The sequence below is a fragment of the Pseudopipra pipra genome, chromosome 13 (genome assembly GCF_036250125.1).
Source record: "Pseudopipra pipra isolate bDixPip1 chromosome 13, bDixPip1.hap1, whole genome shotgun sequence".
Taxonomy (NCBI): Eukaryota; Metazoa; Chordata; class Aves; order Passeriformes; family Pipridae; genus Pseudopipra; species Pseudopipra pipra.
The window spans coordinates 4,494,948-4,520,120 of record NC_087561.1 but is presented as its reverse complement, the minus strand read 5'-3'; the positions used below and the strand labels follow the sequence as shown (position 1 = coordinate 4,520,120).

The 25,173-nt window shown below is 38.5% G+C and overlaps 1 long non-coding RNA gene across 1 annotated transcript in view; it reads left to right on the top strand.

Moving 5' to 3' along the window:
• The first annotated feature begins 17,858 nt into the window (after positions 1-17,858).
• The window catches only part of LOC135421362 (uncharacterized), a 154,282-nt gene continuing 146,967 nt past the window's right edge, over positions 17,859-25,173 (top strand). Inside the window, exon 1 of the long non-coding RNA XR_010433974.1 lies at positions 17,859-17,955. This is a non-coding gene — a long non-coding RNA (uncharacterized LOC135421362). The remainder of the gene's footprint in view (positions 17,956-25,173) is intronic.

The following is a 25,173-nucleotide window of genomic DNA, read 5'->3' as shown; positions in this document are numbered from 1 at the left end:
TTTGCGTTGAAAAACAATACCTTTAGGCAAGTAAAGCTAATGACAGGGAACATAAGGGAGTTAGCTTTTAGCAAGCTAATGGGTGAGTGTTTACCCCCATTTCAGTTCCTATTTCTATCTCACTCTCCTTGACTTTGGGCATTTTGCCTGACCTCCCTTTGCTGCAGTGGCTGATGTGTGACAAGGGAAACATCCAGACCTGACATTTGTCTGCCTCTTCCTGAGCGTGTGTAAGCCTTCTACCCAACTAGGTCAGAATTGGAGTCAGGACTGGAAGAGCCATTGAATTCAGACATCACTCAAATATTTACAGAAACAGCTTTATGCTACCTCAGTGTCTCCAAACAGATCAAAACGAATTGGTTTTTGTTTGCCAGGTCAACAACTTCATTTCAAACATTAGCGATGCCTTAGTTGATGTAAACTCATAAGTGCCTCACTGTTTTTTTCACACACACAAACTCCCCAACCAACAAAAGCACAGACATTATGTAGAGAGCATTGACACGGGGTGAAACCAGCCATGGATCTCACACATCTTGCACAGGGAGTGGAGAGAGCTCTAAGCCCCTGGTGGGGATGCTCTGAATAACCCTTTACTCTGGATCACCACTCCAATGAGCACACAGGGATTTTGACTCCCCAGCACCAAAGAAACACAGCCAAAAGTTAACCCCTCCCTCTCCATGTCTTCGTTTGTAATTCTGCTGAACTTTGCTGAACTGTTTAAAAAAATCTGGAATGCCAATGCATTGCCAGATGCACACATTAAGAGGAAACCGCCCATATTTAAATTCATTAATCAAGCAGAGACTGAATTATTCCAATTCCAGTGATCCCCACAAAAAAACTTCTGGGTCAGGAATATACTGAGAATGGGCTGTGTTTGATGAACACTAGTCATTATATACCTGCTCCTGTTTTGCCTGGTGTCCCTCTCTTTGCTGTCTACTGTATTTCCACTGTCCTTTCTTGTGGATGTTCAACATAATCTGGCAGGTTCACTTTTCTTCCTTTTCTGTGAGCACTTTTTTTTTTAAATCTTCTACAGTCTTAATATACTCAGTAATTTTAGTTTTATCAGTTCAGAGGATGAGCAACTTCTAGGGCACTAATAAATGACTCTTTTTTTAATTCTTTTTTTTTTCATTAGTAGACTTCCAGATGCATTGAACAACATTCAAAACAAGGCTTGTCTCCACTTAACAAAGTTAAATTCATTGAAGCACTTCCTGTTATTAGGAGAAATAAAATTACTGAAACTGAGCTAGATGCTTGATATCATTGACAGGATAAAATCCTTCTTCCTATCATAAATATGTTTTACCCCAGGTTTAATCTTTTTACATTTCAAAAATTGCTGTTTTGCTCTAAGTAGCAACTTAACTGTTATCATTAATACTAAAGCAGTAACTAAAGTTGCAGTCTTGATGTGCCTTTTTTTTTTTTAGTAAATGTAAAGGAAAAGCTTGAGAAAAATGTTATTTCTTGCAGAAATGATTATAACAACTGAACAAAAATATTGCTGAATGAATTTTGCTGTACAGGTTCTTTATCCCACAGACTTGGTAGTTTTTGAGGCTAGAATTTCCATTATTTAATAAAAATATGAGTTCTGCAACATGGATAACCCAATACTCTTTCTCTGTGCCTTAAGGACCTTTTGAAAGCTTCAATACCTTGATTATGTTTTTCCTGAACTTTTTGACTGCTGTCAAAAAATTTTAGCCTTTACTAGGAATCATTTTTTTGTAAGAACTTTTCAAATATCAAAGTAGAAATGTTCTTTGTTCCAAAGAATTGTCTCTCAAAGGGAGTAAAATGCAGTTAGACTGTTTTTGGCTTTGGAGTTATTTGGAGGTCTTTGTAGTGTACCCCAGAATCTGTGTAGCTCTGCCTTTCCAAGTAGAGCTATGTTTGCTTTATATCTATATTGTCTTTTCCAGCCTGTGCTATGTTGTGGCTGGACTCAATGATCTTAAGGTCTTTTCCAACCTAAATAATTCTATGATTCTATGACCTAATGAGGCTAATTAAAATTGCTGATTTCCATTATAGTAAGCATTATGTATCCATGACACCAAAAAGAAATATGTGTGTTTTCCCAAAGAAAAGGAGAGAGAAAATCCAGACTGACTTGTCCTTTTCTGTGTACAGTTTCAAGAATGTGGTTAAAGAACTGGTTTGTAAGTCCTTGTTTCTGCCCTGTCGGTTCTCTGCACAAGCCACAATTGCCAAAGAAGAGAGGCACATGTGGAGAACAGACTGTGGAAGTGTTGTCATTGAGTGAAAATTCATCAGTGAGCTTCTTTAGTTAGTTATCTTAGTTCATCAAAATAGGGATTCTCCCCCTCTTGGGCAGCACTGTCATAGTGAAATGATGCGGCCCTGTGGATAATATCAAAATGCTGAGAAATTTTCTGTGGTTTAGTCCCTTTTTCTTATCACAATAACTTTTAAATGGAGTTTGTCATTTGGATATCTGAATAAGTGTGATCAGAAACCTAAATATAACAACTTGTTATACAGTTAGAGGCCACAAAAGCACACTTGTCATCGCTTTTGACCTGCAAATTATGTCTGAAAAGAGGGTAGCACTTCCTAGTGAGAGCTAAAGATCAAATCCAATATGATCATTGGTACAGTCATTTCTGCTTGCTGGGTTGAGACAGTGGGAATTACCCTAAATTTGTCTTCAAGAGGCAATTGTCCACAACCCTTGCCACGACAGGAACCTCACTAGTCTATTTGAAAACTGGGAACTAGTTAGAGGAAGGAGTAATGGATATCTATGTTATGTTCTCTGTGTGCTCCCCAGTGATGTAAGACTGGCTGTGTCTCTGAGATGACAGCAGAGCTACTGGAGCTACTGAACAGTGTTTTCATACCAGCAAAGTTCCAAAACATGTGCTGGGAATAATGCCTACACTATACCCTTCTTCTCTAAAGGTCAGATTTACAGGAGTTGCAATACAGACTCATATACAGATGTTCAAATTCTGTGGATTGAATGATTGATGGGTTTGTATTTTACCCCGATTATTTTCTTCCCTTGGCTTTCAGGTTTCTGAGCCACTCAGATTATGTTTCTAGGATGCTTTTTTTGGTGAACATTAAAGTCAGGTGTCGTTCCAAGAAAAGGCAAGTGAAAGATGAGAGTATTTCCTGGGATCTTGGTCTTTTTAAAGAAAAATACATAGCACAGAGTCTGTTAAGAAGTTCTCCATAGCACAGGCTTGTATAGCACAGTTTGATGCTGGGTGAAGAGTCTAACCCAACAGTCAGTGAGCTGGTACTTCTGCCTGGCACAGAGGGGGGGCTAACAATGGAACCAGCCGTGTGCAGGGGCTGGCTGTGCTAATTAGCACCTCACTCCTGCAGTTATCCTGCAGCAAACTGGGCTTGCCTGTTGCTCAGACATCTCTGCACCAGTCTGCACTGCAGTGCATCTGTAGGAAGAGAACTTCAGATCCTTAAGTTAGAAGAAGAGGCAAAGCAAGCATCCTTTCTGAGCGTGGCAATGCACTCAGAGGATTTGGTTGTCGCTTCACTTGGTACACAGAGGGCCAGTTTCGTACAATTTGTTTCTTCCCTCTTCTGTTCTCACTCCGTGTTCATGAAGTAATTTTATGCTCTCTCTGGATTTACTTTTTGAAAATTGGAGCTGCTGAGTTATACCACTAAGATGCAGTTTTCCTTGGTGCATTTCATTAAAGAATGCTAATAATATTCCAGGCTTCGTGCATCCAATTGGCTAAAAATGCCTGGAAAGAGTAGGTGTATTGCCCTGCTCTTGACTGCATCTGGCTTGACTCAATTAGTCTGGAGATAGAATTATGTTAATGGGGTGGGCTTGTACAGACAGAAAAGCCTATGGGTGAACACACAGGGTTTTAAATAGGTTAGAGTCTTCAATTGGTTTTTGCTCCCTGACAAATTTGAATAGAGAATTGTCCATATATTCTGTAAAAATATGAAAATGGTTTTGAAGTTCTAGAGGGAATATTGAAATGTAAATATCTAGTTTATAGCTGAAAAATTATACAGATATTTTAAATTTTTTTATAAAAACCTTATGAACTTCTGTATGTTATTGTTACCTCTGTTCCCCCCACATAAAAGTTCACTTTAGTTCCATGTTCTATCCCTTTCATCTTACTGTAAACACAAGCTTTCAGAAATATATATAAAATTTTTCCCCCTACGGATCTGTCAGTGAAGGGCTGAAATTCCATTTCCTCCTAGAGACTCACTTAATGTTCACATTCTGTATTATCTTTAACTCTTTCCTCTTCCTCTCTGCCAATCTCTGATTTTATTTATTTATTTGGGGGGTGGATTTGCCCTGCTCTTCACAGCTGTGCTTGTCACATAATGTTTCCTTTCATCTCTAAGTTTCAAGGTATTCTGCTCCTTCCTGAGTTGTGGTGAAAGGTTACGTGACCAAGTATTCCTTGTCCCTATAAATGCTGACTGTGCCAAACAGGGGATAAACCCACACAGATTTCATAACTCAGTAGCTCGTTTCCCTTTGGAGTGTGACATCCATGTTGAGAAGGTGAATCTGTACAAGCAGCAAAGGCAGGCTGGGAGGACAAGTACTAGGGGAAAAGAAGATATCAGTGTGGGGCTTCTGCAGAAACTAAATTCAGTTGGTGTTAGAATAATAATGAGGAAGAATAAACAGAGGAGTCACCACCTCAGTCCTGCTGAATTAGGCTGAACTGACTTCTGGAGTGGGCTTGTTGCACAGCACTGCTCAAACGCCACGGATGTTGAGAAAAAGGTTAAGAGCTGAACACGGAGAAGTGTCTGCATTTTGCTCAACCTCAGTCTCCCCAGAAACACAGCAGAGCTAACCCACACAGCTGAAAAGCAGAAAGCTTCTTGAAAAGGTTAGGCTTTGTTTTGTACCAGTCTGGGCAGAATCAGATGTGATGGTTAAAGAGATATGAAAAGGCCTTTACTGTGTAGAGTGTTGCACTGTCTGTTACTCCTGCCACCCTTGACACGGGAGGGAAAATTCTATTGCAGAATTCCCTTTGATATGAGAGGGGAATTAACAGTTATTGGAAATAGGATCAGGTAAAATGTAATTTTTCTATGTTGTGTCTTTCTTGCATTACTAATAGTTGCCAGGGAAACCAACGGAACTCTAAATTCTTCTGCTGGAAAGGCGGCTATGGTTATAAACAAGGTCATTTAAAACTGTGCCTGAAGATTATAAAGGTACTAGTGGGGACCTGCTGTGGGTTGTGCTCTGCAGCCTGGAGCCCATCTATATGCTCAATTTCAATTAGATAAAAAATGTTGATCCTGGTCAATATTAAGGGGGTTTTTTGTTATTGGTTTTTTGTTTTGGTTTTTGATTTATTTTTTTTTTAATGGTAAACAATACCCCTCAATTATTCTGATTTATTCCTCAAGAGGAATTATTGTACACCAAGTGTGAAGTTTGCCTCCCTGAATTGTCACATTGCTCTGCAAGCTCCTGTTAGAATCCAGGATCTGTCAGTCTGCTGTGCTTTCCGTGGGGAAACTGGATACCATTCAGTAGCTTTACCAACATTTTAATATGATAACAAAGTAAACTGTAGCTGTCTTTGGACAAGAGGTATAATCATTTCCAGGAGGTTAGGCTTGGCTAACTGTTTGTCTTTCATCTACAAGGGCTCTGTTTCTTGTGCTTTAGACTGTCCACCTTTGTCAGGCACAGCTCTGAACCTTGACACATCCATCATCAGGCTTTCAGGGAAAAAATGCCCAAGTTTGTACATAAACAAGGAACAGATGCTTATGAACTTTCTCTCATGTTGACTTTACAGGTCTGACGTTTATTACCTTACTGATTTCAGCTAAAGCTTATGAGGGAATTGATTTAGGATGAAAACAGGTAATTATAGCTTGATTAGAATCACTTGCAGCTTCAAAGGACCCTCATGTCATTCTGCATTAAATAATGATCATAAAATCAATTTGTGTATCTCTGATTCCCCTTTTTGCCTTTTCTGAAGGTGATATTCTTTGCGAAGGACACATTTTTTCATGATGTTTTATTGCTCTGAATAGCACTTCCATTCCTGATTTACTTAAATTTTTTGGTCCCATGCTTGAATACATTGAGGTTGTTAAGACAACCGAAGGTAATTGACAGCTCTGAATGCTTCTTCCAGAAAGTGCCATAGAACTTACACCAGTTTTTGCTCTTTAAACCAGCTGTTTCTGGCTGTCACAAATCCCACACACTTTACCCTTTACGATTTACTCCTGGATTTAATTTTTGTCTTTTTAGTGGTGCAGAGGACAAACCTGATGCTCAGAGGAGTAGCAGTTGCAAGCTATCTGTGACTACTTGTGCTGTTCAATGTGACCAAAGTGTGTGCAGATTTGTCTTGCTATGTCACTCTTAGTTCTCCCAGGTATTGTTGGCAGCATGTCCTGGCATTTGGGAAGCTTTGTTGTCCACACTGAACTCCATGCCCTTCAGCCTCTGAGGCAGCTTGCTTAAAAAGAGCTCTGTTTAGGAAAAAAAAGATGATGCTGACACCATTTCTGTGCCACATTTGGAGTTCTCAGCACAGGGAACTTAAAAGAATTTCATGCAGGCATCAATGGATTTTGTTAATTAGAATAAAATGGTTGCATTTGAAATTTGTACATTTATTAGTACAATAAAAGGATGAATTTTTTAGCTGTATTTCTGTTGATGTCACTCATCAGAGATATAACTCAGCATTTCTCACTTGGGAAGTATCTCCAAAAGGCAGGTAAATGTTGTTACTTACTTATTACAGGATTGTGAAAAGTAGTTAGAGAAGATTCTGGTGTGCCCAAAATCTTTGAGGAAAAGCTTGTAGAGAAAAGCTGCAGCTCTCTGCTTCCCCAGGGGGAGTATTTGACATTCTACCATCAGTGAAGCAGTAGAAATGATTTCAGAGAATTGTTGCAGAGGAAAAACTTTTCACACATCTGAAAGCAAACCAGTCTGTCACAAAAAGTTCAAAGGCAGATCTTGTGGAGCGTAATATCCCTTTGTCTGGACTTCTGATACTTTAATTTTCAGCTATTTAATATTTAAAGAAATGGGCACTGAAGCCTTTGCCATCATGCATTTTGATTTTCAGCTTCATGTTCCTGTGAATGAACTAGTGCAATTTTGTCTTTTTTTTTCATATGCATTTGGTTGTGCAGGTAGATTACAGACTAAAAGTTACTGATTGTGATTAGGTGGTTTTAAGTCTCAATATTGTTCTAATCAATCAGTTTTCTTTTCAGCATCAGACGTTCACATATGTAGTAATTTTCTTTGGCATTGTTATTCTTTGATTGTAAATGCCCCATGAGTAGGGCATTATAATAGGGAGGCACATTTTACTTTGAGGATTGATATTCCTTGTTTTTTTCTCTACTTTGATTTTTTTAATGTCTCATTGTTTTCTTTATCAATAGCTGTGGCAAGGGGAGAACTACTGTGACAGCCCAACAGCTAAAACATATGTTAGTTAACGTGTTAATTTATCATTAAACAGTTTACAGATCCAAACATAAACCTCATGGGAAACATAGTAGCTATTAATTATACAAACAATATACTTTGGCCTAATTTTGGACCTCATCATCTCAATAGAATTATCAAAACAACAGATATTTGTCTACCAAGCATATCTAAATGTCATGTAATTTGAGGGAGAACTAAGACCAAAGAATTTCCCCTAAAATATGTTTTTCCTCACTATTTGAAAAGCAAAAACATAAGGGGAAAATTTAATGAAAAGGAAGGATATTTTCCAAATGAAAAGATGTTATGGATTAAGAAATCAATATATTTAATTCTAGGAGAATCCCAGTCCACTTTCTGAGTTCAGACTCAGAAAGAGTCCAGACTCTTTCAAACACAGAGTGGTTCTTCTACTCTTTGCCAACAGTGAGAGGTGGTTTGTGATAAATCTTGATATACTCAAAAGTTTTTAATAAAAAAAAAAATCCATCTACCATTTTTTTATCAAATTTCCAGGTTTTTCCACCTTGTCTATGGTGCAGAATTTTGTGAGGAAAAGGAGTTGGTCTCTTGTGCTACCATGATATCAGAATACACTAAAGTGACATCTGCCATCTGTCATGTGAGTACTAAACATCTACATTACCTACCTTTTTTTTTTTTTCATTTTTTTTTGTCTGGTGATGTTGCAAATCTGTGGAATTGTAATTCAAAATTCTTTGCCCAGTTGTCAAGGCTGCCTAATTTTAAAGGTAACCTGTGAACTAATGCATGTCCCCCTCCATCAGGAGCCAGTGGTATCCACCTTTCTGTGGTGTCCTCCCTACGAGTGCCATATTATAGTGCAATATGTCACAAATACGATGTGACAGATGATTTAAGAATCTTCTAACCTGCAGGTTGTGTGTTAGTCAGGTCTGTTATGATGGAGCATGAGAGAAAAGCCGGGCTTTGAGGGCCTGGGGGATGTTACATGGCTGTTTTAACCTTAGGAAAGGCACAGTCCTGCATCCATTAACTTCTTTAGCTCCACATGCAATTTGCTGCTCAGACATACAGTAATCATGGCCATACATCAGAGATATTGTCATTGCCATGCTCTCCCCTGGACATGCCCCACTGGCAGCTCTCACAGCTGTTTGTCCCTTTGGCCTGACACTGCACAGCAGTTCTTATTATAACACCAAGATTACTTTAATCTCATGTATAATTCAACTTCCCGTCCGATTCCATTCTGTCGTTTGTCCTGTGACCTTTCGTGACTACCACAAATGCCAGCCTGGATTCTTTTCAAGGGGTCCAGTTCCACCTCTTTTTCCATCTGTGGAAGGATCCCCAGTTGGCTAAATCTTCCTGTTAAGGGATGCTCAGTGTGCATTGCCAGAGGAGTCTGTCAGGAAATGATCAGGGATATTTTACTGGGACTGTTCTGCCTGGACCTTGATTCTCTCCAGCAGAGATAAGTTTCAAAATTCAGTGTGCATTTAGTGTTGTTTTAATTATTGTTGAGAACTGAAGGGGAGCAGGATTAAATCTCTTTTACATTCTAGAATGAGGCAAATATTATGCCTTTTTTTTTTTATTTTCTTAAAGAAAAAATGTGGAATTTAAGTGCCAGGATCATTCTGGCTTGAAAACTCCTTACAATTTTATTTTGTCTCATTATTCCCTAAAAAGGTAACCATTAACTGATTTGCTAGAAATGTTTGGACATTAAAAATTATGATGCAGTATTTATAGTATAAAGGCAAAATTCTTCTTTTCTTATTACAATGTGTGTCTTAATACCATTGTATTCTTTCTTAAAAACTAGAAAGACTCTTGAAGAAGATGGTTTTCTCATGATGTCACTTCTGTCAGTAACAGCTCTCAGAGTGCAGTGCAGTCATGTGTCAAGAAGCATTATAATTATGCAGCCTGCATAAGAGTTCTTATTTTATCTCCTTGCAATTATACAGCAATATTTTTCCTAACTTAATGTCCAGAAAAGTAAGAATAATGCCCTTTGCATAAGCAGATAAATCTTTAGCTTCTTCGTTCACAGCCTGGCAATACTTGCATTTTTATTTTTTTAGTCTATAATAATTAGTCTTCACAACAGTCAGATTTTATCATTAAAAGTATACCCTTGATCAGTCCCTAGGCACACAGTTTTACCCAAATATTTGATCCTTGGAAGTCTGCCAGTACTTTCAGACTAAAAGATTACTTGAAGTTTCTTTTACATAATGTATGCCAAATTGTTCTTCTCCTGAAATACTTACAGAACTATTTCTGCTATTCCCAGAGCACCACTGAGTAATTCCTTACTGAATTTCTTACTTATATTGAATATTCATGAAAACTTATGAAATATGACAATGTTTCTTCTAGAGATGGTTCTTCCAGTGTCTCACCCATAGAGACTTACCTTATGGCTGGTTTGTTCCACCTGTTACTGAAGAGCCATGGTCATTGTCAGTTCTAGCCCTTTGCTGGCACAGATGACAACATCTGATCCTTTTGCAGGTTTAGCAGACCTCAGCTGAAGCTAGTTAGGTGCCTTTACTTGACACTCTTATTAGTATATTGTCTCATAACATCATTGTTACGACAGAAGAATTTCCAAACTTATTTTGCCAATGGCCGCTTCACACCTGGTCCTCTTAGTACACCAGGATGGAGAATCCCTGAGCACCATCAGACATGGAGTTACAGCTTCCTTTTCAGTACCCTAAATAAGCTCCATTAGTTTGACCTTCCATTTGTCTTCTTTGATGTCGAGTCTGATAATGATCATATAGAATTCCATGTCCTGTGGGTACTGTGAACCTGGTACACCACTGTGCTCTGTAACAGAGAATGTGATGTGAAAAAAATTCTGATTGTTCCCCTCCTGTAAGCAATTAATGTGGACCTATTCTGGGAGCCACATACAGCAGCTTTTCTGACATTGCATAACTCGGGTCTTTATAGATGGGATGCTGATGTTTGTTAGTAGCTCTTGCATTCTTAGCTGCATTCATAACTGCAGGAGAAGAATTAAAGCTAAGAGTACTTTCAGCAATACTCAAATCTCTAGAACAAGAATTCAGTCATTGTTGCCTGCTTGTTTAGCCCATATCATTTATATGTGCTTGTTTACGTAAACAGATACACTTGACAAATGACTGATGGAAAAAGAGCTGTTTCTGGCTCAAGATTCCAAATTTATTGTACATTTTATTCAGAAGTGTCTAAACCAAGGATTTTTTTCTTTTCAATGATTTGATTTATATTTTTTTAGTCAGAGTTTTATAATTTGTGTATCTGGATGTTCTCCCAGAATCAGTCTCATGACCTAGTCTTCTCTAAGAACTCCCCTTGTTGTGAAGAGAAGAGAAATGAGCAATCAAGTGCTGTTCAGTGGAGTCAGATATAGCTATATTATTGTTCAGTACTTATTTCTATTTTTAACAATTGTATTTAATTAGAAAATTTCAAGTAAGTACAGAACATATACCTTTACCATGCATTTCAGTGACAATGCATGAGAGACATTCCAGCAGAAGAAGCCAGAATAACAGAAGACAATGTTTGTTCTTTGATTATATCTATTTCATTTTCCCCAAGCTTCAGAATAGCTCAGTATCAATCCTGTTTCTCTTATCTCTTTGATTAACTTGAGTTATCTCAAAGAACTATGTATTTTCAGAGAATCTACATAGTAGTTATAAATACACTGAGAAATTCCTATCTTGGAGGTGGTTTCTGCCTTCCTGGCAAAACAGTAAAATGCTATTGAAAATAAATAGAAAAAAAAATAAAAAAGAGTAACAAGTGGCACAAACATAATCTTGCTGTAGAGACCAGTACAGTTGTCTTGTCCTCCACACAACCAGACCAAACATCTGACTGAGAAAGAGTCTAAAATAGTACTGCGGAAGTGCACTGAAGTATCAGCATAAAGGAGCTCCTATGGAAACCATCCTACCAAAGGCTCTCGTTTTGTAAAATGTTTGGAACAGTTTTTAAGATGCTGTTATCTTCAAAGTTCATGCCAGAACTCAGCCTGCTTATGGGTTTAAGAAGAAAATAGGCCATGTACACGTCCAAAAAATGGCTGGACTGTATTTTGCTGTAATTCTGCAGGCATCTGACAGAGCAATGCTGTTAAAACTGCTCGATCCTCTGCTTTTCTCAGCCAGTAGCACTTTTCCAGTTCCAGTTTGCTTCCAGAAGGTAATCAGACAGACTCTGGTGAAAGCGTGTGCCATGAAAATTAGTTCAATGCAGAGATAAACTAGGTGAGATCCAAGCTTATAAATTCACATAAAACAGCACTGCATAGTCTTTTCTGACCAGGACCAGATAAAATCTAGCCAAATTAACTTGGTACCAAGCCTAAATTAAGAAGCTTTGATTCTTGTCAAACGATTATTACCTTTGGGACCATGCCAGACCTTTGTGACTAGACTCTCTCTGGATCTAACATCAGAGGCCTGTAGCCAGCATTGCTATTCCAATTTGTCCATTCCAAATTTCATGATTAATATGAGTAAAATGAGGTGCTTCAGCATCTGTCAGTATAAAAACTTCTAGTGTCTTCCTTGTGAAATTCTTAGCACATCCCATGTGTTCTGTTTGCAGCCACAGATATACAGAGCAGAAGTGACTCAGCATTTCCAACCTCATGATAAAAGTAACAAAAAAAAAAAAAAAGAGTTGGTCTCCTTTCCTCAATTCCCCTTTTCTCCCCAGAAAATCGTGAGCTTGAAAAATACCAAGTTAGTGTTACAACCTCCTACTCTTTTTTTTTTTTCTTTTCACTCTTTTCTGTGGTGGAGGAGGAAGAGTCAGTTTGGGTTATAGTTCTTGGATAATCACAGGAGTTTAGAAACCCCATCTACTGTGCTATTTGACAGCAGTGAAAACTGATCAAGGTTATTCATCCCTCTAACCATTGACCTCTACATTCAATAAACACACAGTTGAAAAATTACAGCATCAAGGAATTTGTCAAATTTGGCCAGAGAGCATGAATTTAAAGAAACAACCTGTGCAAACCTATGAAAAATCACTTTGTAAAAATGACACTTACTGAAAAACAACCCCAATACCTGCTTATATGTATTCAGACAGGGTTTTTTTTTAGAAATAAAGTATTGTTTTGTTTTTGCTTTTGCTTACCAATGAGAAAAAGAGTTGATGGCTTGCTTTTGAGGCTTTTCTATTTTTTTAACTTTTGTGTATTCAGCAACAGCATTTTATATTACATTGATATTCATCTGCCAGTGGTGGGGCTTTCCTAGCTAGCAGAGGGATATAATTTTTAGATATGTACATCCTAGATTGATAAAAATTCAATGATGCCTCTGGAAATGGAGAGTAGAAAAAGAAAAGGGAAAAGCTCATTCTACTATTTACTAGTTGGTTAAAGCACACAGAGAAAAATTGGACTAAAATCTAAAATCAATCAACCTAGAACAGAAATCAGTGTCTTTGCGGAGGGTGGGGATGAAAAAAGGGTAAGGATGGGAAAGGGTAAGGATAAAAAGGAATAAGAGAGACCCTCCTGTTGAGGCACCAGGTTCGGAGTGGACTCCCTCACCAAACTTTGTCCCAGACTTGACTGAGAGTTTAGGCCTAAAAGTTTTAACAGCACTTAAATTTAACAGCACTTAATTGAGTGATTAATTTAAACTGTTTAACAGAAGATTCTGTAGAATTTGCTATAAGCACAACAGTAATTCACAGGCCTAACTTACTTATGAATCTAACATATTTAAGAATTTAGGAGACCAACATTAACAGCACATTTGTTATAGTATATTCGCATGTGCACACACACAGACATAAAGGAGTATGTACAGGTATATCCTGTGAAAAATTCCCCTCGAGTTTAGTGAGGGAGTCTCATCAGATGCCTTTGCATGTTCTCAGCAGGCAGAGGGTTGAGCCTTGGGCCATGGGGGTATCAGCCCAGGCTCTGTTGCTGTTATTTGGCCTTCCAAGTACAGCGAAGTTGAGGGTTCACTGGCTCTGAGAGGCCCCACTCAGAGATGCTGCTCACACCTGCTGAGCTCCAGGAGAGCTCAAAGGGTCTCTCAGGACTGTTCTTTGCAGGGTCACAAGAGACTTGCTTCTCACCACAGTAATTTTCCATCCTGGCCGCGATTCGGGTTGATAACTTTCTTTGAAAGTTCAACAACAAAAACGTTGTTGCACTTGGGTTGTTGTTCCGGCAAGAAAAACGAGTTTCCAAGGCTGTTCAAAAGCAGGAGCTCGTTAGCCAGCACAAATTCCAGGGAGCAGACAGTGTTTCTGGTAAGCTCCTGAGGAGCTCAGCCTGGGTGCTGCTCATCAAGGTCAAGGCCAAACGAGCATTTGTGAGGTGATGGTGCAGCCCAAGGGGTGTGTGTGTGGGGGATGGTGGTACCACCACATACCCTTTAGGGTTGTTTGGTGAAAAGTTACATTTATGGCCACTTTCTAAAAGCAAAGATAGCTCATTTTCCTGTCTGGGTTTGGTAGAGACAAAACTGTGAAATGGGAGCTTTTCTGGTCAAAATGCAGCCACCTGGAGCTTATTTAATTTAATAATTAATTTAATTAATTAAATTAAAAAGTTTTTTTTGTGAGGTGTTTGCATGAATCTTCAGTGAAATGTATTTCTGCCCACTGTTTACCTTTCACTGAGTACCTTTTTAAAAATGCTCATGACAAGTAGTGAAAAAAAACCAGAAAATATACAGTGTATTCAAACTAAACAGAGTTAGAGCATAGCAAAACCAAGTAATTCAAATTACCATGATGTATTATAATTTTCACAATTTATGAAACACTTGCAAATATATAGATGCATTTGATTAAAATAGAGCAGTATTCACTTATGAAGAATTTAATAATTAAGGAGCTAAATGAAAAGGAATATTATTTTTAATTACTAGTTCTGTGCTGATGCATCTCTTTATTGGCTTCCTGTTCCAACCCATCCCTTCCCTAATTGATTTTTAATACATGTTCTTCTTTTGAAAGAAATTGAACCAACTTTGCATATCCACCATGCTTGTTTTATACATCTTTAATAAATCAAATCACAGTTATTAAGGTCTGCAATTATCTGTGTCTGAAATGTTGACTAGATATAAATAAAACTCTTGTTTGAATGTTGCTTTTAATTATGTGCTTTTGATTTTCATGACTCGCATTTTAGAAAACTGTAAAAAATGTAATTGCTAATGAATGTCTGTGCTAGGGTGTGATTATATTGCACTGTCTCTCATACAACCATTTGAATTTGAATATAAATATTTTTCCTGTTGCTGTTGCATGAGCACTGGTACTAAAATGTCTAAGTAATGCTAATGCATGTGTGTGTAAAGTTTTAGTCGGTGTCTGAAGTACCTTGACACTGAAATAATTAGACAGAGAGAAAGACTTAAAGTGAAATAGTGTTACTGCTAAAATGGCTGAAAGGCAGAACTTCTGGTTTGGATAATTTAATTTTTTTTTCAATGCCATCAAATCTTTCTGTTTTAGAACATTTGCCAGTGGTGAAGTCTTAGTCAGTCTAGTTAATCTTGTCCTGTGTATTCACTTTCATAGAGAAGATATAAAGGCAAAAATGCACGTGAGGGAGGGACAGAACAAACGCTGAAAGGTGTATTTTCAGTTTTCATTGTATGGCCCAGTGACACATACACTGTTGTGATGGAGCCACAGTGAGCTGTACTGCTGGCTAGTTGTCCACAGAGAGTTGAAGTCAAAGAAATTCTCCAGTACATCATTAGACAAGGCAGAAGAGGCAGACTCCATATTAATTCTGCTTGCTCTTTAATTTCAGGAAGTCACTTCTAAGCCTTATGGATATGTTCAGGCAGGGGCTCTGTGTGATCTTCGAGTAGCTGAAGGGCATCAGATGTCCTATTTCTGCCACTGAGATGTGCCTCAGCAGCCAAGTAATAGATTATAAATCTCTGAAAGCGTTTTTCAGTCATGCATTTTTACCATATCCCTAAACCGACCACAGGATTTCAAAGAGCATAAAAATCACTTGTACCAGAGGATTTTGCAGCATAGGTAATACTGTGGAAACTCACTGTACTGTCATTTTGACACAAATAATTGGGCATGGAGCTGCACACATACAGAGAAAAAGGGGAAAAAAAAAATCTTTATCGTGTGCTACCACACAGGATGTGTAGTGTGGACTTACAATTGTAATAATCCATCACTGTCTGCCTGTATTGAAATGGAAAACAAAAAATATGGTCTTTGGACTGCAAAAAATAAAATTGAATACCTGTGGTACAGCTACATTGTTGGGTTATATTGTAGCTGGTATGTCTGCAAAACTGAACTCTTTTACTATTCCACTTCAAATTTATTGCCAAGTAAAGTCAATTTGTGAAGACGAGGACTTACTGGTTTGTAACTGAAATGTTTTATTCTGAATGAATTGGGTGCATATTTATCATTCCCTGCAATGTTACTTTTTACAAAATACAGGCATTTCTTTTATCTCATTCAGTTTGCTTTCCACCAAAGGGATAATTGCAGTGCTGATAGCTGGGAAAAAAATTATCATTTGTATTTGTATAGAGGAATCTGCCCATTTGTGCAATGGAGGCTGAGTTTTGAAGGCATTATATGTACAAATTAGGGATATATATGCATTCCCACAGTTCTAGACTGCTTCTAGCTGGGCTGCAGCCAAAAGAGAGCAAGGTGAGAGCCATCAGCTGTGACAGGCTGGAAGGGTGATCTCCATGGAAAACAGTTTGCTTGTAGGCACGGGCAGTTGTAACTCACAGGGAAAGCAGATGCCATATTCCCTTTTAGGCTCAGTGGACACAAAGGATGCTTTTGCTGTCACTGCTGCTGACATTGTCACCCAATGGAGCCTCAGCTTTACCCCAAGTGATCAGTCTGTTGCAGTGTTACATCCTTCTGTCACGTCCTGCTCACTGCTGAGGGGATTGTGTCACAAAGACAAGTTGTTCTAAGACATTACTCGACAATGTGTTGCCACTTTTTCTCTATTAGCACTTTTTGCTTCAGCACCTGAAAGAAAGTTGGAAAACTTGACTTGCTTTGTGATGAAGAACAACGATCACACACTTTGCATAGGGTGGTTAAAAAATTAAATAAGTGGGAAAAAAAAGAAGTGATTGATGACTACACAGGTGTCCCAAGAAAATAAGGTTCTCTAAACCAGTAACCATACATTAATGAGCTATGTCACAGTTCTCATTTTCTCTTATTTTTATTTTGCTTTTCAGTGCTTAGCACTTTTGTTACAGTGAGACTGTAACAAAAAGCCCAGAGAATCAGACAATTTATTGTTAAAAACATAATGCCATAGTTGCCAAGTATTGTACCTGATGGATAAGAAGGATATAGTTAAATGTCTTATAATTTATGTCAGATTACATTTTTAACAAAATTTCTTCCCTTGGTTGTGTTTGAAATCCCAGTGTTTGTGCTTGGTAAAGTCTGACAGCAACAAAAAAATTTGCTAGATTTAATAATTAAATACACAGCAGAGGTGGCAGATAAGTTAGAGAGTGAACTCAGCTGTTTTTTGGGTTTTTTTTTGCTTTGCTGTGTTTAACTTTGCTTTTATTCCAGTGTTGTGCTGGTCCTCACTGCTCCTGTAATGGTTGAGCAGAGGTTTTGTCACATCCTTACGTGGGCTCCACATGCTGTTAATGAGCAAACAAGGTGCAGAATGAACCTTGTGGGAAGGTGCCCCAGGGAAAACAGACGTGTCTGAAGGCAGGAAAAAAAAGATGAATTTGAAAAATGAAACTAAAACCAAAAATGCCCTCACAACAAGATATGTCTGCAGTTATAGGGAGAGTATTAGCTCGCTTCGTTCACACACAGAGTTGAATGCATTTACGTTTTACTTTTTCCCCACTCTCTCTCTCCTCCTCAGAGGCATATTTGAAATCAACATGATTTATATTTAGAGTTAAGGACTCTTGTGAGACAAATCAAACTCATTTTCATTTCACTATTGCAAGAGAGCTACATCAGGGAGTGATTTTATAGGAAAGAAAGCATTGGAAACCACCACAAAGAACTCACAGAAATTACGATTATAGGAAAGCTTAAAAATCAGTTTGTATAGATCAAAGATCTTCACAGGTATGATGAGACAGTGAGTTAAATTAAGTTTGGTCATCATGTTGTCTAACATCCTTCAATGCAGTGAAAAATGTCTTTTCTGTAGCTGTTAGAAACTTAAGCTGGACACACAAACAAAAAAACTTTTGTGTTATTCCGAAACCTTTCAGAAAGGTGTTGTTCTGCAGGTGCAACAGTGCTACAGAGAGTAACTATTCTCATTGTATATGTTGCAGAAAACCTTCCTGAATGCTGGTGCTGGGGGATCCTTTGAGATAATGCCTTGAAGGGCTCATACATGGATGCAGTTGACACCGATCAATCACACTGGGTTGGTTTTCGTCACGTAAAGTACAACGTGCATGGTAAGATTCCATTTGTAAAGAATAAACCCACCAATCTATGAATAAAAGGTAAGTTTTATTTGCAGTCATGTATGTGCCTCCCTAGGTGCTAAAGGTTCCAAATTGTCAAATGCTAAATATTTATTTCCATATTTTCAATAACTATTGTCGAAGTAATTCAGATGTGTGATTTGTATTTCTTAGAGAAATAGGAATCTTATTAAGTGTTGTGGGATGCTGGGACAGAGATGAGCAAAATAATCAACTTTAAATAGCAGTGAGCAACAGAATTAGGATAGGAAGACTAAACAGTACACAATAAGGAAAGAAGAGCAATTTCAGATGCAATGTCAGAATTGAAAAATTGGTATGAACATACTTTGAAGTTTTATGACTAAAAGTAGTTATTTTTTGATTCTGGAAACTTGACAGTGCATGACAAAAGGTAGATTTCTTAGAATTATCTTTGGCTAGAATATTTCATTTTATTAGATAAGCATCTGTTGTTATTTCTGTAAACAGGCTAAAAATAATTGTCAGCTTCTCTCAATTTCCAAAATTACCAGTACACTTGTAGTGACATAACACCATAAAATAATTTTAATAGCTATTACTGATGGTCATCTTTTATGAAGCCTGACTGTGTCCATTCTGCAGTGTTATTTTGTGTGTGAATGCATTTTCTATGTTGTGTTCATGAGTATACATGACCTGTTAAGTGAGAGTTCAGTACTAACCTTGCAAAGTGGTGTTTGAAGGCCAAGCTACTCATGTGTTCAGTTGTAGTCACAGTGGCTATTAATATACTCTTCTGAATATCAGTGGGTCTCTCCTGATCCAGGACTGTTCCAGGAGAAGTTTTCTATGTTATAATTGGTGAATGGTATAAAGATGAGAATGTGGAACAACAGTTACCTGAAGAAATTCAAAGGAACTCTGTGTTACTCTTAGAGGCAGAGATAGTAGAAAAGTTCATGTAGAGTCACATTGCCCTAGGTAACACCTCATATATATCTGTATTCTGCTTCCTGGGTGGTAACAGTGTTGGTACCTACAGAAAAGGACCAACTGTGGCTGTGCTGTGCAAGTTACAGCCATATGTGAATGACATGATTGAGAATTACACCTGATGATGCTGCAGTTGATAACTTCAGATTCAAGCACTGCTGTGTGATGTGTGTTGCAGGCAGTTTGGTTCCTCTCAGCCCTCCTGCATTCCAGGCTAAGACAAAACTGTAATTCAGAGTCTGTCATTTTACAGCCACAAGTTTATGCCACTACTTTTGCTGTAGAAATAAAGAGCCAGCTGGGTTAGCTGGAACTAGCACTAGACGTTTGTTAGCATCATGGTTTAGGTCATCAGAAACAATTTGTGATTGCATCACTCTTTGTTTGCCAGCAACTCAGAGGGTGCACATCAATGTTGTTGGTGTAATCATTTGCTAACACTCAATCCTGTGTTTGAGCCCTTAGACTGAAATGAGTTGATTGTAGATTAAGTTCAAGGTAAAACATGGTTTTATCTTGAAGATAAACACATTAAGGAAGTAAGAGTTTTCAGAGTTCATTATACAGTCTGATGAAATTGAGACATCTTGTTTTCTCTGAGGCTATGAAGTTGAGATCTGAGCTATTTAGGGAGACAGGGCTGTAAAACCCATCAAATTTTGTCATCCACCATCTCAGGCATCTTCCAGAAGATGTTAAATCCAAGAAGAGAATATTCCCTCCACAACTCCTCCCTTGCTACTTCTAACATACTTCAGAATCCTTTCTAAATTGAGAGGATATTTTTGAAGTACACTTACTTAAGAGGAAGCATTGAGGGGTCTGAGTTGCTCCAATCAAAAAGAAATCATTTAAGTCCTGTCAAGGATTCTTCTGCTTCTGTGTGGTACTCAACAGTTTGAGTTTGGCAACTTCTCGACAGAGAAAAGTAATATGTATAATGAAAAAAATAAAAATAAGAGATGAATGATCTTTTCCAGGCCAAGATGTCCAAAGTGTTATGTAAAACTAAATTTTCAAAAGCTGGTGAAGAAGCTTGGCTTTCCACCTAAGGCAAATCAGAATTATCTCTTAAGACCTTAGCAGCACCTTTAATGTTGTTTCCAATGCAAAACACTTTTGGAAAGAAATGCTGCAAATGCCAGGCTTCCTTTTAAAACTGGGCTTGACTTTTACAATGATAGACAAGCAACGATGGAGTGGAATTGCTACATGTAAAGCCTCTTTTCTGTGCCTGAATTTTGAGGTGTCTTAAGATCTCACCTTGTCTCTTTGTCATCTCATACAGGAAGTCCCAGAACACACAAATTACCAGTAGCACCCCAATGTTCTAAGATACAACCCTTGTAATGATTAGAGGGACTCTGGTCAAGCCTGAATTTCGGAGACTTCCCTCCTCCTGTTGAGTGCTGGCTGCTTTGCACTGCCTCTTGTCTCAGCCTGTCTGCTCCCTTGGTTGCTTGAGGCTTTAAAAGTTGCCCTCAGGCCCTTCTTCCTAAAAGTAGCTCTCAGCTCTTGTATTTCATTCTTGTTTGGACAGTAAACTCATGGGCTTTCTCTGTCCGTGTGTATGTACAGCCAGAGATAATTTTGTGGAACAGCAATCAGGAGAAAAGCCCAAGGCCTGGAGCCAAGGGAGAGAGGGACCTGCTGGACCATTAAGCAGTGTGTGCATAATTCATACTGTGTCTGGGAGGAAGGAGCAGCAGCCCAGGCTCTCCCAGCCACCCTCTGTGGCTAAATTGATTTTGTGTATTGCAACCAAACTTGGCTTATGCTGATTTACTTTACATGATGCTGCAATGGTTAATGAAGGGGTAGATGGAATGGCTGTATCAACTGCAAAAATTGGATTTGAGAGATCAGGAGACTCTTAAACTGTACCTGCTTGACACCTTGCTGTTGTCTCTGTGTGGGAGAATACCTGGAAAACCTTGTTTGTGAATTAGTCAAGTGTTCACACAGGATTTTTAAAATAGAATTTTTTTGTCTTTTGCACTTCATTTCTTGTATACCCATTGCACGTAAACCTGGAGTTTCTGACAGAAAATTACAGCCTCAGTCCCAAAAAATACTGACTTTTCTGTTGTTCATTGATTGTCCCTGGTGGCACACTGCAGGGATGCCAGGAGACTGTCATTTCTGAATTTGGAGTTCTGCCTGGGGATGGAGGACTGAGCCTCAGCCACTGTGAGTGCCAGGCAGCTCTCAGATGAAAAGGGTTCTGTGGCCTGCAGCAAATAGCAAAGGTGCTGTCTGTGTGAGACAGGCTCTTCTAGCCTGTGTACAAGGGAGATAAAATCAGACAAAACTGGGAAAAGAAGGGCATTATGCATGTAAACAAACATGATAAAGACAGTACAGTGGCAGCATTAGGAGAGGTTGGATAGATTAGTTTCTAAGTAACTAATAAGTGGGGGTATGAACGCTCCTCCTTTCAGAGGCAGTAATCAAATATCAGATATCTACATCCTAGGTGAATGCTACCATGAAAAATACAGACCCATAGCATCTAGCATCTTTGGCTGGGCTTGGAAAAACCCACCACCACCACAAAGAATGGTCTTTAGTCCTCTAAAGAGAGGGGTAGTGCCACACTCCTAACTGGATTTTAAGCTGTGAATTTAGGTTAGAGCAGCCATTACCCAGTAAAACATTGTAAAGTGCATAAACATCATTGCTTGATATTTTATGGGCTCCTGTCAAGATCATTCCAAGACCTGATTCATGGATTTGTTTAACTTAGGTTGTTGATGGCTTTACTTTTTTAAGAACAAGAATGACTGCTGCAGACTAATTAAAGCTCAGGAGAATAAAATACATTTGGAAATCACACTTTCAAGTAACCTGCAATACCTCTAAGATATATTTTTAGTAATGTAAGAAGCAACTCTAATCACTAAAATAAACTCATCAATGTCCTCACTTCTGCTGGAATCAGGAATTTGGGCCACCATTCTCAGCATGTAGGTGTAAAAATCTGTCATTCAATCTGGAAGCTGCAGGAATATATTCCCTCTCTCCATATGAATCCCCATTCTGTATTGTGCCTGTCCAGAGTGTGGACAATTTCCTTTAACAGGGGCAGAGGGACAGTCAGTCTCATTTACAGTCTCAAAAAGTCAAGAGTTTACAACATTCCTTACTGTGGTATACTTGGCACTCTAAAGGATATTGCTGTCTAGGTGGTAGTTCAGTAGACAACTCCTTTGGCTGGGATTTTCATTAGGAAATCTTCTAGAAGATTTATATCTGTGAATTTAAATTTCCTTGATGCCTCAAGCAGAAATGTTAATATCCAAACAAGGCCTTTGTAAGGAATACAGAATTGACAGCCACACAGTAAACACAAAACTTGGTTAGTGATTGAAAGGATTCAAAAATTACATGGTTGACAATACTCAGATGGAGGAAAATAAATTGTCTAGACTTTGCCAGCTTGTTTCCCATGGTTGTTCTGAGAGGTCTATTCTGTAGAAAAGGGATGGCTGTAATAGCAGAAGTTGTAACTGTCAATTTGTTAAAAGGCAAAGTAAATTATCAGCTTGAGAAAAATATTTTGGAATATTTCATCTATAATGTCCAACACCAGGGAGCAAAATCTTTTTTTTTTTGCATATTTATAATAGCATAGAAGTGATGAGGAAAGATGCTTTGGTAGGAGAGGGACTAAAACCAAAGTCGTGAAACAAAGTTTTAATTGAACATAAAATATCTGAAACTTAAATGAGCAATTTTTCATTTCTTCTGCAAGTTCTGTTCTAACCACTGAATCACACACAGAAATTGCAGTGACATAAACAGGATTTTCTTATAAATATCTGTGCCAAGAAATGGCAAAATGAAAGTAGATATTTCTCATTATTTGCAAAAATGTTTCTGCATAATTACTTCTGCCAACATTTCATTGCTTTAGTATCCCCTTGAAGGATTGCCTTTCAAAGTGGGTTTTATTGCAGTCTTTAAAGATAATGCAAGGTTGTATCTCTGCTGCTTTAAGGGAAAAGGAACTTAAAATGCAGACTCCCATTTCTCTCTTTACCTGACCAGGGTGTGCCTGCAGTGCTTTTGAGAGTGTTTCAATGTTTCTGTAATATTTTCTGTAATGGTTTTACTTTCAGCAGAATGCATCTTGCAGAAGGTCACCAAAAGGTTGAGATGTACCAATTAGCAAATATTCTCACGATGTGCACAGCCTCAGTCTGAAACTCAGCTTGTAGCTTCATGTGAATTTTTGAATACAATCTGTGCTTCTAAAATTGCCTTTAGCAGGTCACTTTTTAGTTTCTGCCTTCTCATCGTATCCCCAGCAGTAATGGATCTTGGTTTTCCTGGATCCAATTACACTGCACAGGGCTATCCAGAGGATGTGGATACAGGCTAGTAAACTGCATATTTGAATTAACTTCCCATATAGAGTTGTTTGACCTCTGAGTGTCCTTTTATTTGCATGAAACACTCAACTCTGTATCACTGGGTCTATGAAAGCTAGAGCTGTCTCAGTCTTGACTGTGTAGTTAATATGATCCTATACATTGGTCCTACAAGGTCTGAAAAAATAAGGTTTTCTACCACCTCTGATCCTTGAGGACCCCAGTCTCAGCTGGTGTATGAAGAGCTTTTGTAGGGTTTTTCACCTTGCAAGAGGATACTTTGCAAGAGGATACCACTGCTTTCTTTTAAGAGTGGCCAGCAGAAGAGAAAAGAGTTGTGCTGCTTCCCTCCAGCCTGGTGATCAGGGCATTCTCTGACAAGTAGACCAGCCATCTGTGTCTTGTACAGCAACTGCCTTGCATTAAATGCTCATGTTGCCTTTTAGGAGACATCCCTGCAGTTTAGAAGGTGCTTCAGAATTCACTGGTTCAGGAATGAATGTGTGACTCCAGCACTTCTGTGGAGCACAAGAAAGTTTCTAGTTTCTGGTCCTTAATGCCTGGGGTGATTTTTTCCCCCATATTTTGTTATTAAGGAGCTGGCAACTAGAAACATAAATAAATTAATGAATAAACCCCAAACCAAAAAACTCCCCACCCCGTCCTGCTAAAGAAAAAAGAAAACCACTGAAACAGCTTTCCATGAGCTCATCCTATGGAATCTCCTTCCTTCTTAACCCCATGGAAATCCTCAATGCAGTTACAGTTTGAGCTCTGCTTTTCATCCACTTGAATGACCACAGGAGTATTGGATGTATTGTAACGTGGTAAATAATTACCTGCTGGCTTCAAGGAAGAAACAATGTTGGAATCACAGTTTCAGAGAGGGTGTTGACAGAAGAATATCTTTCCACCTGGGTGTCATCTTTTTGTGGAAATTAAATCTCAGCCTCTATGGCCTTCAGTTTGGGTAGTGTCTCACAGAAGGTGGCTTCTGAGCTGCAAAGTTTTGATTCAAAACTTGGGGGTCAAGTTTTTCCAGTCTTCATGCACAATATACTCTTAGGGAGAAAAAAAATGCCCCAAGTACAGGGAAGGAAGGAGAGAAGGAAGGAAGTTACTCTGTTGTCCATGTAAACCTGAGGAACTGCATAGTTCTGTTTCATCCTATCACTTTCTGTCGAACATAGACATAGCTGGAGGTTTTGTTTGAACTCTACATGCTTCTGATTTCTTGAACATGTTCTTTCTCTATAGAGCACTGCTCACTGTGCAGGAAATTTTAAGTTGTAATTTCTTTTCAAGCTACCACCAATTTTTCTCAGTAGAAAAGAATTGACTTGGTGTCAGTTTTAACTGGTGGTAGATGGAGAGACATTTTTCCTACCTGCAGTAAAAAGGCCATGGTAACTCTGAGAGCACCTGCCTATGTCTGTTTCCTGTGAACTAAACAAAAATAAAATAAATAAAGTGCAGTCAGTTCTGAAAACTGATGCCTGTCCTTTTTCAGGAGCAGTTGAAAGTTAATTGAAAAGGGGAAAAAAAAGGGTTTACTGCTCTCCCCATTTTTAGCTTGACTCTGCAGTAATCAGAGACTAAGAACTTTCTACATGCTCTTGGGAAAATGTCAATGTCTTCTATTTTGTTATGACATTTGAAAGCTGTGACAAATGAATACGTATGTGTAACCCACTCACCAGTAGTCATTATGCCTGTCCTTCCCATTTTGCCCACTCTGTTGTACATGGGGATTTGTTTTGGTTCTCGGATATGGATCCTGTCTGTTCAGTTCAAACAATAATGGCTCGTGCATTAATTCTGATCACTGTCAACAAGGATTAGCTGTGACAGTCCCCGG